Source organism: Helianthus annuus, chromosome 4, assembly GCF_002127325.2.
Source record: "Helianthus annuus cultivar XRQ/B chromosome 4, HanXRQr2.0-SUNRISE, whole genome shotgun sequence".
Lineage (NCBI taxonomy): Eukaryota > Viridiplantae > Streptophyta > Magnoliopsida > Asterales > Asteraceae > Helianthus > Helianthus annuus.
In genome coordinates this window covers 81,942,265-81,957,575 of record NC_035436.2, presented here as the reverse complement: position 1 = coordinate 81,957,575, position 15,311 = coordinate 81,942,265, and positions in this window count along the sequence as shown.

Below are 15,311 nucleotides of genomic sequence, written 5' to 3'. Positions count from 1 at the left end.
CAAACACGTCTATCATCTTTATATTGTTAAAAGTTCGGTTTATGGACTGAAAGCCTATAAGACCCCTTTTTATTTATTCGACCTGTTTAGTTTTGTATTATACTTATCACTACTTATAATTTATGACTTCTAGACATACTTACCCATTCCTCGGGTTTATGAACTTCGGCGTATCATTACCATTCCATGGTTTTACGCTCTCATAATCCACAATCATCGAGTGACTTTCAAGTCATTTCTATACTACCAATTCAACCTTTGTTTTGACCCGTTTGGTTGTCTAATGGAATCCAGCATTTCAATGACAAACAAACATACCTTAACCAATCTTTTGACCCATTTTAACTATTTAGTGAACTTCGTCACTTCTGCAAAGTATTACTGTTGGGATTGAACCCTACCAGAGGAACAGATAATGTAAAGCCAAAACCGGATCACATTAGAGGACTACAATAAGCAGCAGTTTACACTTTGCTTTCCCCTTGACAGTGGTAATCTAACAGCTGATGGATCATAAGTACTGCTCACTACAACAACTGAAGAACCAAACACTGATGAAACTCTAAAGACTGCTGAAGACAAACACTGTTGCTCTATCTACTGCTGTTTCCTAAGTACTGCTGAAGACACAAGCACTGCCCACTCAAAGACTGATCACCTTTGAAGAAAGCACTGAAGTTCAACATCAGTGCTCAGGCTACAACAGTGGAACGTGAAGCAGTTGTTATCTCTTGTTTTGTATTGTACTGATAATCAGATGTTGCATATCAGTAGTTTGTTTAGAACATTGTATATAGGTTGTTAGTTTGTTAGATGTCACTATCATGGTGACGTCAGCTGAGATGCGTCAGTGGTTTGGTTTGCCTATAAATGGAGCAGTACCCTGTACTGTTACATTTGATTGACTGAGTGGATTCTTCTTCTCCAGTCCAATCCTTTCATCTTGTGCAACCAACCTTGGGGTATCAGGCTGAGGGGGAGCTTAGTTCTATAAACATGCTGTAATCATTTGCTTTGTATTTCAATCATTCAACTTAATGAAAAGCATTTGTTTATCAAACTATTTTCCTCTTTGATTGTGTTTACAAAGTTTGTATCCATTTCCGCTGCACTTTTCACTGTTTAAATATTCTCTGACTGTTCAATTTATACAAACAAACACAAGCATGAGAGCCTGCGATCCTAACAATTGGTATCAGAGCATGGACAGTCAAATTCGATCTAACAATCAATTTGACATAACAGTTCAGCTCATAATTCATTGATACTAAGGTTGGTCGTATTTCAGTTGAAAAACAGAGTAAGGAGAAATCATGTTCAAAATGATGACTCAAAAGCTCTGTAAAACAACCAAGATGTCATAAGATTCACAAATCTCATACAACTGGTGATGTCATGCACAAATAACTCATAGTTTCCAGATCTGGAAACTTATCTGAAAACTATGGTGTGTTCATCTTCATTCAAAATTGATATCAACTGTTGTTATGAAATTTATGATGTTTTCATATTTTACACTAAAGTATGCACCTCAGATCAGCAAAAACCTATATTCATCTAAACACTAGTGTTTTGCTGACATAGAAAGAGGGAAATAAAGCTTTAGTCAAAATTTCTTATGTGCTCAAAGGCAGGTTGAGAATCCTCAAAAGGACCAAATCAACCTTGTCAAAACACATTAAGAAAACAAGGTGTCAAAACAGTCCTAATCATACGTAATGTGAGATCTGGTAATAAAACATGCACAAATGTGGCCAGATCTCTCAAAACATTACTTCAAAATGATTCTGGACTAAGCTTGTTCAAAATAAAATCTCCCAGTGAGTATTTCTGAACATGTGAGTGGAAAGGGTAAAAAGGGAAAAGGGAAATGAACAAATCTCAAAGTGTGGTTATCTCAAAACTTTTGAATCCAAAAGAAAAAGAGAATAAGCATAAAACACTTATGAGGTCAAAGTTTGTGTAAACAGCGGTCATCATGCAACTGAGTGCTTTCATCAAATACATGAATCGTTCAGGTAACTATGGCATTCCCAGTGATTGACCTTAAAAGAAGAATTTACAATCGATTGACAAGAAAATGACCCCAAACAATGGTCAAAATAACTTGAGAATGATATGATCATGAACTTATTGAAAAGCTGTCAGATCCTTTTGATAATTTTCAAAACATCCTTTAATTTTTTTTAAGGTGTTTTTCTCAAATAAAACCAGATATATATTACTTCTTGTAAAATATATTTTGTACTTTTACTCATTTTTGTTAGTAAAAGTTCATCTCTGGTCAGCATGCAATTTCCTTATTTTTGTGTGAAATTACTATCCTTAAAGATGATCAAAAGGAAATGGCACACATATCAAGGTCATGTTAAGCTCAAGTTTGGTTGTCATAGATCAAAAATTGATTGCAAATTGATTTTGAACTACTGAGATACTCATGTTCTAGTTCACGTAATTAGACACAAAATGAGTAGCTTTAGTAGAATTGTCTTCATCATCTGGGATGCTAAACCACTGTCTGGAATAATGGACATCTGGCAAAACCTTGAACAAAAATTTCTGTAGATAACTGATGGCAATTTAATCTTGATAATATACATCTAAAATGTATTTTGTTAAGAATAGCAATTCTGGTGCTCAACAGATGCTAGGTAAGATATTGTGCCTTCACAAGACAAAATCAATTCCTACATCTGAACAAGCAGATGCTAAAATTATTTGTCAAAAGTCAAAATACTGCTGCACAAACAGTTGTTACACAAATAATCCTCATTATTGCTTTCAACCACTGCTATACCTTAAATGTTGTGGTGCCTCAACATCTGTTCTCTAAAGCATGTCCACTGCTAATAGTCAACCCCTGCTCTCTCAAAAACACTGATGTTTAAAATCATTGTTCTATCCACTGATACACCCACTGCTTCATTTCATTACCGTTGTAACTACTGATGATTGATCCATCAGTGGTTGTCAAAACAACTGTCCTCCATTATTTACCATTTCATCAGGGGTTGGCACGTGGTCAGCTTTTAGCCGTCAGATCATTATAACCGCTGCCACATTAGCATTCACTTTTTTCTTGAATAAAACCCTGATTAAATCCAAAAAGGGTTTCACTGTCGAATTGAATTCCAAACATTCTCTTCACAAAGCAGTTTCCCTCTCATAACTCCAAAAACTTTCTTCGATCTTCCTCATCAAAAATGATGAAACCAAAATCGAAGTCAAAATCAAAACCATCTTCTTCTTCCACCCCATCAGACGCCACTCAAATGGCCGCTGAAATTACAGAGATTCGCTACAAATCTCCTCACAACTATGTGGGTATACTCACAAAACCTACAACTGACAACACCTTCGACTCCATCATTGACATCTTATCTGCATCAAAGTACAAAACTTTGATAACAGCAGACGCTCCCATTTATCTTCAAACCCAGAGAGAGTTCTGGAAAAATGCCACCCTTGAAAAACAAGGAGACATCATCACAGCCATCAACTCCTCGATACAGGGTAAGAAGGTTCAAATCTCTCCACAATCTATTTCTGAAATCTTTAAACTCGATGATTTGAAAGGAAAAACCTCATTTTCTAAAGACGAGTTGAAAAAGGATTTCATAAACAGGGGCTATGCAGAGCAACCTAAACGGGATACCTTACAAAAAGGTTATTTTCCTTCTGCACCCAGATTTTTATTTCACACACTGCTAATGTGTGTGTCTAATAAAACAACGTCTTTTAATGAAATACCAACAAAAATTCAATGCCTGGGACATGCAATTTTAAACAATAAAAACTTTAATTTCTCCCAGGAAATATTTGATGATTTGGTAAAAAACGTTGATAATAAGGCATTTCTGCTCTTTCCAAGATTTTTAAGCTACTATTTTGAACAAAAATTTGTAGAGAAAGAAGCAGATTTGCCCAAACAAGGTGCCTCTTTTAAAATAAACTGCTTAACACCTGAAACATTCTCTAGAATGTTGGCACCAATAAAAATAAAAGCAGAGGTGCCTGAGCAGAATTTAGCAGATGAAACTGCTCCCCAGGTATCAGCTGCTGAGCCCACTGCTCCAGGTGATCAAAGCAGCACACCCACTGTTTTGAAACCCACACCTGCCACCACTAAAAAGACAAAAAGAAAAACATCCAGAAAGCCCAGCAAATCCAAACCAAAGGCAACTCTGGAAGATGAGATCCTAGAGTCAATGCCAATGACAGCACAAAAGTCACCAATAACCACTACTGCTACTTCCTCACAGCAGATGGAAGAAAGATCTCAACCCCAGCCTCAAACTCCTCTTGCATCCTCACAAAAGGATCAGGTTGTAAGCACAGGGACCCTACAATATGAAGCTCTGGACCCACTCGGATCCATCTTCCACAGTCCTGATCCCAAGGACATGTCTCTTTCAACTCCTTTACCCTCACCCCAAATAATACCACCATCCACCATACCTTTGTTGCATGCAGCTGATGTTACTCAGACACAAACTAGTTCCTCTCAACCACCTATCACTGAGAGTATACTTCAACAGGTGACTGGGTCTGATGTTGACACTTCTGTTATCCCAGCAACAACTGAGGAGGTTACACTGCCGGAATTACAAGTAATTCCTGTCAGTAGTTCAAGTGGAGCAGCCACTGCAAATGTTGAACCCACTGGTTTACATTTGGACAGTGGTTACATTCATAAGACTCCCTTGAAGGCAATTTCTTCAATAGCACCACTGAGAACCACCAGTGAAATTGTTTTAACCACTGGCAACATCAAAAGGTTATCAAGTGCTGAAGAAAGAAGTCCCCAGTACCAAGAACAAGGGGCATCAATGGCTGACTTTTGGGACTCTGTTCCTAAGTCATTCATTGGTAAAACCACTGCTGGTGGGGATTCAGATGATCCTGTTAACTCAGGTGATGATTCAAGATATCAGGAATTGACGGGCAGGGTCGAAAAGCTTGAAACCTCAGTTGCTGAAATAAAAGATATGGTGCAGCAGCTGTTAAAAGCTCAGAAAGCCCAATCAACTGCTCCTCCTGCTCAAGCATCTGCTCAACAAGCACCTGCTGCAAATGAGTTATGGAACCTATTTCAACCACTGCTTGAAAAACAAAAGCAGATGGCAGATCAGCGGCATGCCATACATGTTCAAAAGCTGACTAACATGGTGGAATCAAGATTCAAAGATACTCAGGCGGATATAAAATCTATAAAGGCTCACATTCAAAGTGCCTCTGGAAAGGTTCCCTCCACTGTTCTCTTCATGAACGAACCCTTCTCAGATAATGCCAAAAAGGGGGAGAAGATTAAGTGGAAGAAAAAGGGAATTGATGATGGGATATATGTTGAGCCAGAAAGTAGCCAAACCAAAACTGCAGTATCAACAAACACCACATCACCACACACCACCACAACTACTGTTCCACCACCATCTATGTCTACAGCACAAAGACCACCATCACCATCAAAAACAACCAAACCTTCATCACCTCCTGCCAAAAAGCAGAAGACGACAGATGTTATAACATCTGTTGTAATGGCAACAGTGGTTGAAACACCAGTTGTTTCAACTACTGTTAGTCAGCCACTCATCACCACTCAAACAACTGCCATCATAACCCCTGCTCAAAAGCAGAAGACATCTGCTGATACATCAGTAGTTGTAATGACAAAAACGGTTGAAGCACCAGTTGTTTCAACAACTGTTAGTCAACCATCCACCACTGCTCTCACCTTTCCTACATCACAACCAAAGCTCTTCAGTAGAAAAAGAAAGCCAATCTCTGCCAATGAGGGTATACATGATCCTAATGTTGCACAATATCCACTGGAACTTGAAGCTATCAAAAATGAGATGAGGCAATTCTATACAGAAGAAGATCCTTCAAAAAGAAGATTCTCCTCACTCATAGGCTACATGCCACCAGAGGATATGGATGATTACCTCAAGATCAAGGAAAGGCAAGCTAACCTAAGAGCTAAAGTTGAGAGTGAAAGTGAAGGTCTAAGCGAAGAAGGCATTGCTAAAAGGCTGGATTTCTACCTCACTAAAGTAAAGCAGATAGAAGAGTTTGCACAAGAATTGAACAAAGAAAAGGCTGAACAACGAAGAAAGTTAAGAAAACAATACCTAGCCTACATCATGAAAGAAAAATTCTATCCTGCTGAAGAAAGACAGTTTGAAGAATAGCCACTAATCGCTCTGAAGCATGAGGCTGATAGGATTGACAGGATCAAGAATGATCCTACAAAGAAGAAGAATGCTCTAAACTGCAGCAAATTCAAAAAGCTCATTGTTGACCTCACTGCTGAGTACAAAAGAAAGAAAAAGGAGCTGGTGGATGCAAAAATGGATACTGCTGAAGCCATATCAAAATGGTCAAAACAGCAGACCGATGAAGCCTATGAAAGGCTAAAGAAAAGAAAGATAACTGTTTAAAGTGCTTCAAAGAAACGTGAACAAATGATGAAGCTTGAACAGCAGATTGAAAACCTCAGAACATTGTTAAAATCAGCAGACAAACCTATTTTTGTGTCAAACCAAGAAGAAGGTAAACAGCTGACTGAAGAAGAGGTCAAAGAAAAGGAAGCAGAGTACTTCAAAGACACTATCATGAAAACCTTGTTAAGAAGACAGCTCAACAAAGCTTCAAAACCTTGTTAAGAAGGTATTAAACAAACCTGCATCACCAAACACTGCAACAGACATGTCAGAAATTGAAAGGCAAGAGCAAATTGAAAAAGACACTGCAGAAGACATAGCTGCAGCAAACAATGTTATTGAAGAAGCCTTCAAAAGAATGTCTGAAAGTCTGCAAGTGTTCACAAGGCCATCATCTCCTAACTCATCAAAGAATAAATCTCTCCCAAGAAACCCATTTGGTTTAAAAATACTAAAGTGGATGTCTGATCAAAAGACCCACGTATTGACTCTTGTCAGAACCAATGGTGAAGTGAAGTACATATCAAGGAAAGAAGCACTTGGCCTGAGTGTTGAAGATTTGCAGGATCTCCTTGAACTTACACTGTGTAGGGATGAAGATGACCAGAGTGCCAAGGAATTTGAAGCCGAATTTAAGGAACAAGCTAAGGAACTCTTGATGAGAAATAAAGGTCCTGAATAATGAAGGGTTTTGGCATTATCTGTTCCAGGGGGAGATTGTTGGGATTGAACCCTACCAGAGGAACAGATAATGTAAAGCCAAAACTGGATCACATCAGAGGACTACAATAAGCAGCAGTTTACACTTTGCTTTCCCCTTGACAGTGGTAATCTAACAGCTGGATCTTAAGTACTGCTCACTACAACAACTGATGAACCAAACACTGATGAAACTCTAAAGACTGCTGAAGACAAACACTGTTGCTCTATCTACTGTTGTTTCCTAAGTATTGCTAAAGACACAAGCACTGCCCACTCAAAGACTGATCACCTTTGAAGAAAGCACTGAAGTTCAACATCAGTGCTCAGGCTACGACAGTGGAATGTGAAGCAGTTGTTATCTCTTGTTTTGTATTGTACTGATAATCAAATGTTGCATATCAGTAGTTTGTTTAGAACAGTGTATATAGGTTGTTAGTTTGTTAGATGTCACTATCATGGTGACGTCAGCTGAGATGCGTCAGTGGTTTGGTTAGCCTATAAATGGAGCAGTACCCTATACTGTTACATTTGATTGACTGAGTAGATTCTTCTTCTCCAGTCCAATCCTTTCATCTTGTGCAACCAACCTTGGGGTATCAGGCTGAGGGGGAGCTTAGTTCTGTAAACATGCTGTAATCATTTGCTTTGTATTTCAATCATTCAACTTAATGAAAAGAATTTGCTTATCAAACTATTTTCCTCTTTGATTGTGTTTACAAAGTTTGTATCCATTTTCGCTGCACTTTTCACTGTTTAAATATTCTCTGACTGTTCAATTTATACAAACAAACACAAGCATGAGAGCCTCCGATTCTAACAATTACATTTTCTCACAACACTAATTCAAGTAACTACATTCAAAATCAAGCATAATGTAACGAAACCAAGGTTACATACCTCTAGGGCGTTCCTTTCAAGCGCGTATCCGTTCCGGCCTTTCCGCTTGAGGATTCGATCCCTTTACCTATAAAGGTCAACCAACTACCGTGTAGAACTCTATTCTTAACACACAACGCGTAATTTGTCATATCATTCAAATATGCGTTTTTTATTCGAAATTTACTATTTTAGCTTTCTCTTAGGCATTTTATCAAACACCTTATGGGCATCATTTTACAAAATCCATCATCAAGTTCATAACTTAGCTATTTAGCCAAAATCAAACAATTTTTGCAAGTTCATTACGTCTAACTTGCACAATAATATCAGATTCATTTCATGTAAACCATTAACACCAATTTCATGATCACATTTCTAGTGTTCTTTATCATTCTACAAAAACCCATTTAACACTTAGATGATTGACCATGAGTTTCATAATTTGAGCATCAATTCAGCAAGTTATTGACTAGGGTTTATTTGTAATCATGTTTTCATTACTAATCTCATCCAAACCTCAAACATTTAGGCTCTAATTTTCAATTTCTCATGTTCACCTCGAACTCAAGATGAAACTAAATAGCAAAATTAGGCATACCTTATGATCCTTTCACAAAGGTGATCACTAATCTAAGTTTGGATTTCGATTTGTTGCTGATTTGCCCAATCAATTTGGTGGAATTGCAATAAATAGGGTTCATGAGAGAGCTTTGGTCACCCCCTGTGTTTTTCTTCGACCAAACACACACCAAGTGTGTGTTTTTGGTTTTTAATTTTTTTTTAATAAAACCATTTTCCATCTTATCACTTTTGGCCCCTCTACTATTCTCAAATTTTATTTTGAGATGTTTTTTAATCAAATTTCATATTACTACAAGACTTGTAACTAACTAGGTTATTCCTAGTTAGTTTATTTTGTTTATTTCCTACTTTAATTTTTTAATATAAAAATTTATATTTTCGCGGTGTTACATCTTTGGGTTCCGTTTTAGTTTGGGCCGAGATCAACATCACGAGGGTGTGCGGTCCAACTACAATGTGCGACTCGAGTGTTTTGTGCAACTAAGATCTTATAAAATAAAATGACATCTTAACATTTAAAATTTCACACATTTATAACATTCAATCAATCAGCATATGTTAACTATTCAAATAATCGCACACGTAAGTTACATCAAAGCACAAAGAAAAGCTCTTGAAATACGAGTTGTCACATCATACCCAAGTTGAAAGAAATTTTGTCCCGAAATTTAGCACATAGTCTGAGCGGAAGCTAGTTGTGTGGTGTGTTTTCTTGGGGTATCACATCATCCCCCCGTTGGTTTGGAATTTTGTCCCAAAATTCCGCAGTAACTTCAGTGTTGGACTCACCTTTCTTAAACAACTGGGGATACTTGCGTTTCAATTGGTCTTCTCGTTCCCAGGTAAACTCTGGGCCACGACGGGAGTTCCAACGAACTCAAACGATGGGTATCTTGCTACGTTTAAGAGTTTTGATTTCCCGGTCCATAATTTCCACCGATTCCTCGACGAAGCGCAACTGGTCGTGGATAGTGAGTTCCTTGAAAGGAACAATGAGGGTCTCATCTAACAAACACTTCTTCAGATCAACACATGAAGACATTGTGAACACCACTGAGTTCTTCTGGCAATTTTAGTCTGTACGCCACCTTGCCAATTTTCTCAGTGATTTCGAAAGGTCCGACATAACACGGATTAAGCTTGCCTCGTATGTCAAAGCGAACCACACTTTTCCAAGGTGAGACTTTGAGTAGCACTCGATCCCCAACCTGGAACTCGAGAGGTTTCCTACACTTATCAGCGTAGCTTTTCTGACGGTCACGAGCTGCCGCCATTCGTTATCGGATTTGGGCAATCTTTTCCGTTGTGTCAAGAACGAGTTCTAGGCCAGTGATTTGGCTGTCGCCAACTTCTGCCCGACATAGAGGTGATCGACATTTCTATCGATACAAAGCCTCGAACGGAGCAACCTTGATGTTGGTGTGGTAACTATTGTTGTATGAAAACTCCACCAAAGGCAGATGCCTTTCCCAGCCGTTACCAAAGTCAATAACACATGCTCGAAGCATGTCTTCTAGAGTCTGGATGGTGCGCTCAGTCTGCCCATCCGTTTGCGGGTGATAAGCTGTGCTCATGTCTAGACGTGAGCCAAAGGATTTGTGCATCGCCTATCACAAATCAGATGCAAAGCGCGGGTCTTGGTCAGAAATGATAGAGGTTGGCACTCCGTGCCTAGCAAGTACTTCCTTCAGATAGATGTTTGCGAGTGTAGAAAACTTATCAGTTTCCTTGATTGCCAGAAAGTGTGCAGACTTGGTCAGTCGATCCACGATCACCCAGTTGGTGTCGTTTCCTCGCTGAGATCTAGGTAAGCCAGTGATAAAATCTTTGGAAATTTGCTCCCATTTCCATGTTGGGATCTCTGGTTGTTGGAGTAGTCCTGAGGGCTTCTGGTATTCAACCTTAACCTTAGCACAGGTCAAGCATTTACTAACATAAGTCGCTATGTTAGCCTTCATGTGGGGCCACCAGTATAGAGTCATGAGATCCTGGTACATCTTGTCAGAACCAGGATGCACCAAGTAACGTGACTTGTGTGCTTCATCCATCACAAGCTCTCGTAGGTTTCCATAGAATGGAACCCATATACGCTCCATGAAAAAGTAAGTACCGTCTCCCTTGAGTTCAAGTCGCTTTTCCATGCCCCGCAGGGACTCAGCTTTGAGGTTCTCTTCCTTCAATGCTTCAACCTGAGCGTCACGGATTTGGGAAGGAAGACTGGAGTGGATAGTAAGTTGTAACGCACGTACACACTTAGGTTTGGTTTCCTTCTGACTGAGGGTATCGGCCACAACGTTGGCATTTCCTGGATGATACTTGATCGCGCACTCATAGTCGTTGAGGAGTTCGACCCATCGACGCTGTCGCATGTTCAACTCCTTCTGATCGAAGATATGCTGGAGACTCTTGTGATCAGTGTAGATGGTGCACTTGGTACCGTACAAGTAATGTCTCCATATCTTCAGTGCAAACACCACTACTCCCAACTCCAAATCGTGGGTAGTGTAGTTCTTTTCATGAACCTTGAGTTGGCGTGATGCGTAAGCAATAACTTTCTCACGTTGCATCAACACAAAACCAAGTCCTTGGATAGACATGTCACAATAAACAACAAAATCGTTTGTGCCTTCTAGTAACGAAAGAACGGGTGCGCTATAGAGTGTCACCTTCAACTGCCGAAACGCGGATTCCTGAGCATCACCCCACCGGTAGGTGACACCCTTCTGAGTTAGAGTAGTAAGAGGCTGCGCAATCTTCGAGATGGGTTACTCTACGCAAATAGATAACACCCTAGATTCCGTGCAAGACAATTGTTTAACACAACGTTACAGACAGACTCCTACGAATAAATTTCGGGACGAAATTTCCTAAAGTAGGGGAGACTATGACATCTTTGCCTCTACGACCATCATACGAATACAAAACCAGTGAAATCTTGTGTTACATACTTGGGATTTGTATAAACATGTGTATCATTTGCACATATCAATTCTTGTTCAATTTCGAGCTTCAAATCGCTTTCTGGAAAGTTATACGCGAACTGATGCGTAAACGTAATCAGTTTAATGCAACAAACACTCCGAAATAGTGACATAGGCTTAACATACCTTAAATAAACTTTACATAACTTAGAAATAAGTTTTGGAGGGTTTGGTGTGTCGAAAACAACTTTATTCGATTGTAGGGACTATTTGTGTCAAACTGCGAAACTATGTCGATTTGTATAGTAACGAACATTCCGTAACTTGATCATAAGCTAAACATGCCCTAAACATCCTTTACATAGCTTAGAAATAGGCTTTGAGGGGTTCTTTATGCGAAAATACGCTTATTTGATCAATAGGGACTAAAAGCGTCAAAAAGGGCATGAGTTTACATTTTCGCGCATATCTTACGTTCTGAACATATCCGGACATCCAAAAATTTTTGTAATCATTAAAATATTTTATTTTAGTGATTGGAATGCAAAAATTCCATTCGTCGCGTAATTTGGATCGTTTTCGCGTCCGTTCGAGTTTTCATCGTAATTAACCGAATAACGCAACCGTACGACCAAACGAACCGACATCCGAGATAATTTCAAGCATGTTTCAAGTCCCCTATGCTTTAACATCCTTGTAGAGCCTTGAAAATGGGTTAACGGGGGTTAAACGCGTCGAAAATGGCTTAAAGATGCCGCAGCAAACATTCTTGCCAAGTTTCGAAAGTTTCGGGCTCAGGTAGGCCGTGGCGTCGTGCCACAGCAAAGGGGGGGTACCGTCACGGCACGCGACGGCCCTGTTTTGACAAAAATGTTTGTTTTCAATAACCAGCTTGAATTTGAGGGTCTTTTATGCAAATTTTCAATACTATGGACTTGTTTTAGAGCATCCCATGGTATTAGAAACCATGTTCCACAAGTGTTGGGTCAAGATTAAACCTCCTAACACGTGGAATGATCTCCTTGATCCAAACTTACTATAAATAGAAGTGGGTTTCTCATTCATTCCTCACATTTGATTCAAAATCTTCTCTAAGTTGAAGTCTAGGCTTTATACCTGAGTGTTTTGGATCAATTCTTCCTTGTTTGGACCTTTTGTAAGCTTCTTTCATGCTTGTTTATGCTTTTCAAGTGTGAAAGTCAAACAGTGTTTGACTTTCTGCTTTGACCATGAATTATTCAATAAAAAGTTCGTTCGAAACTATTTATGCGTATTTTGCAACGAAACTATTTTTGGGTATCAAAACACTTTGTTTTGATATCAAACCTGTTTTCTAACTTAGTTAAACATGTTTTAACATGTTTAACTCGTCACTTTTAGTCTAGTGCTTGTTTAGGGTCGTAAGTCAAGCGGTCTTGACAACCGCTTAGACTTTCGAACCCGACCCGTTTGGTCGATCGTTAGGATCCGACCAAGCATATTTTGTGACCATAGGTGTATAGGGAATAACCTTCCGAGGTTATACCTTATGGTCGCTTAGTTTAATTAGTTGTATGATAGGTAGTTTATATGCCCTAGGAAAATGACCAAAATGCCCTTTTCATGCATAAATTGTACTTAAGCATATGTAACCTAAACGTTGTCACTTAAGCTGATTATGCAACATATTTAAACATGTTAGGGCATATAATACTTGTCATAGGACTAGTTAGGCGTCTCGAATGCGCATTTGTGCGAACGACGGGTTAAAGTAGCATAAGCTACGTTAGTGGGTCGTAACAGATCGTAAGCACTTAAAATAGGTTCCGATTTAGAATGTAGGCTTTGTTAAACCATATCACATGAGTTCCAATACTCATTTGGTTTACGAGACCTCATTCTACCCGATCTTCCGATTTAGGTGTCGATTTATTAACTAGCGATCCGATTACTAGGTACCACTTGATTGCCTTGGCTTTCCCCGAGCATTGTTAGTTCATTAGACCAAGGATACTTTGCAATTCAAAGTGAGTACATAGTTCCCCTCTTTTACTGTTTTCAATTATTTTGGGGTGATTCATATGTGCCAAACGATTTTGAGTTTTCTAAAACGAATGCTATGGTTTATATTGAATACAACGATTTCAATTATGTGAACTATTGAACCACTGGAACTATGTGAACTATATGAACTATTGAACCACTGGAACTATGTGAACTATGTGAAATATTGAACCACTGGAACTATTGAACTATGTGAACCATTTGAACTATTTGAACCATCGGAACTATTTGTTCTATGTGAATTATTTGAACTATTTGAACCATTGGAACTATTTGATCTAAGTGAACTACTTGAACTATTTGAACGATTGGAACTATTTGAACTATTGAACGATTGGGTTATTGAACTATTTGAACTATTGAACGATTTAAGTAACGATTGGGTTATGGAAAGTGATTATGGAAAGTGATTAAGTGAACTACTTGAACTATTTGAACGATTGGAACTATTTGAACTATTTGAACTATTTGAACTATTGAACTATAAAAGTATGGTGGATACGCCGCCGGTACTTCGTATATATAAGTGCTTTTAACACATTACATATCGTTGCGTTATCTAGATCACTTGGACGAATGTTTTCAAAACAAAGTTACACTACAAGGTTTTCTTAACGATATAACCATTCGAGTTTTATTACGAGAACGATTTACGATTTGGGTTTACATAAACAAATGTTTTGAGTTAAGATTCATGGCATCGAGGTTTTATAAACTATAACCAATCTGTTTTGACTTGGTTATTCATTTTACAATACAAACATTTTACAAAACAAGGTTTTCTAATATCGATTAACGAAGTTGTACGAGTTATTTCAACATGTAAACGAGCCATGAATCAGACACTCACACAAAACCTATGTACTCGCCGGCATTTTTATGCTGATGTATTTTCACTAAATTTCAGGTACCATAGTTGATGATGTTTGATGATGATATTGATGCATGCTCACATAGGAATGGACGAGGCCTTAGTGACTTAATAACAATAAAGGACAATATGTTCATGTTTTGTTTTTACCATCCGAAACAATGTAACAAACTTAATTCAATAAAACGAAACTTCAATCCATGTGTTGTGAAACAATGATTCTGTTACGACACTCCCCGACGTTTCCGCCACGGTTTGTTGTTCTAACGCGGTCGGGGTGTGACAGAAAAGTTGGTATCAGAGCTCATGGTTATAGGGAATTAGGTTATTAGTAATGCTTTTACCTAGGCTATAACCTTCCTAGGACCCTAACACAAGTTATCTTGTGTTTAGTCTTAAAAGAATATCGTTGCCTATCTGTAGGCGACAACCACAACAAGAATACAAATTTCAAATCCGTTTTGAAAACCAATCATCTATTCTTAGATGATTTATTATAAGGTTTTAAACCTTCAAAGTTTTCAAAATCTCGTCAAAGTTTGGGTCTTATAATGTGAACACGTGCAATCTGGAAGGGTGGGTGCCTGTATCCCGAGTGTTCTACCTAAGGCTAGAGTGTTTGTACAAATCCACATAATCGGACTAGTCACTCTTACCTGGGAACTCTTGGGGTGAGTATCCACTTATAGGCTAAAGCATGTCTTCGTGATACATTATAAGGACCTATATACTTTGTTCAGCCACTGTGCGTCGTTTGTTTGTTCGAGGTAACAAACGAATGATCACCTTTTATTGTTTCGTCAATATCTTCGATACCTCTTTTGCTCAAGACAATCCAGCTGTCCCTAACCAACCAGCTCAACCCCCTGC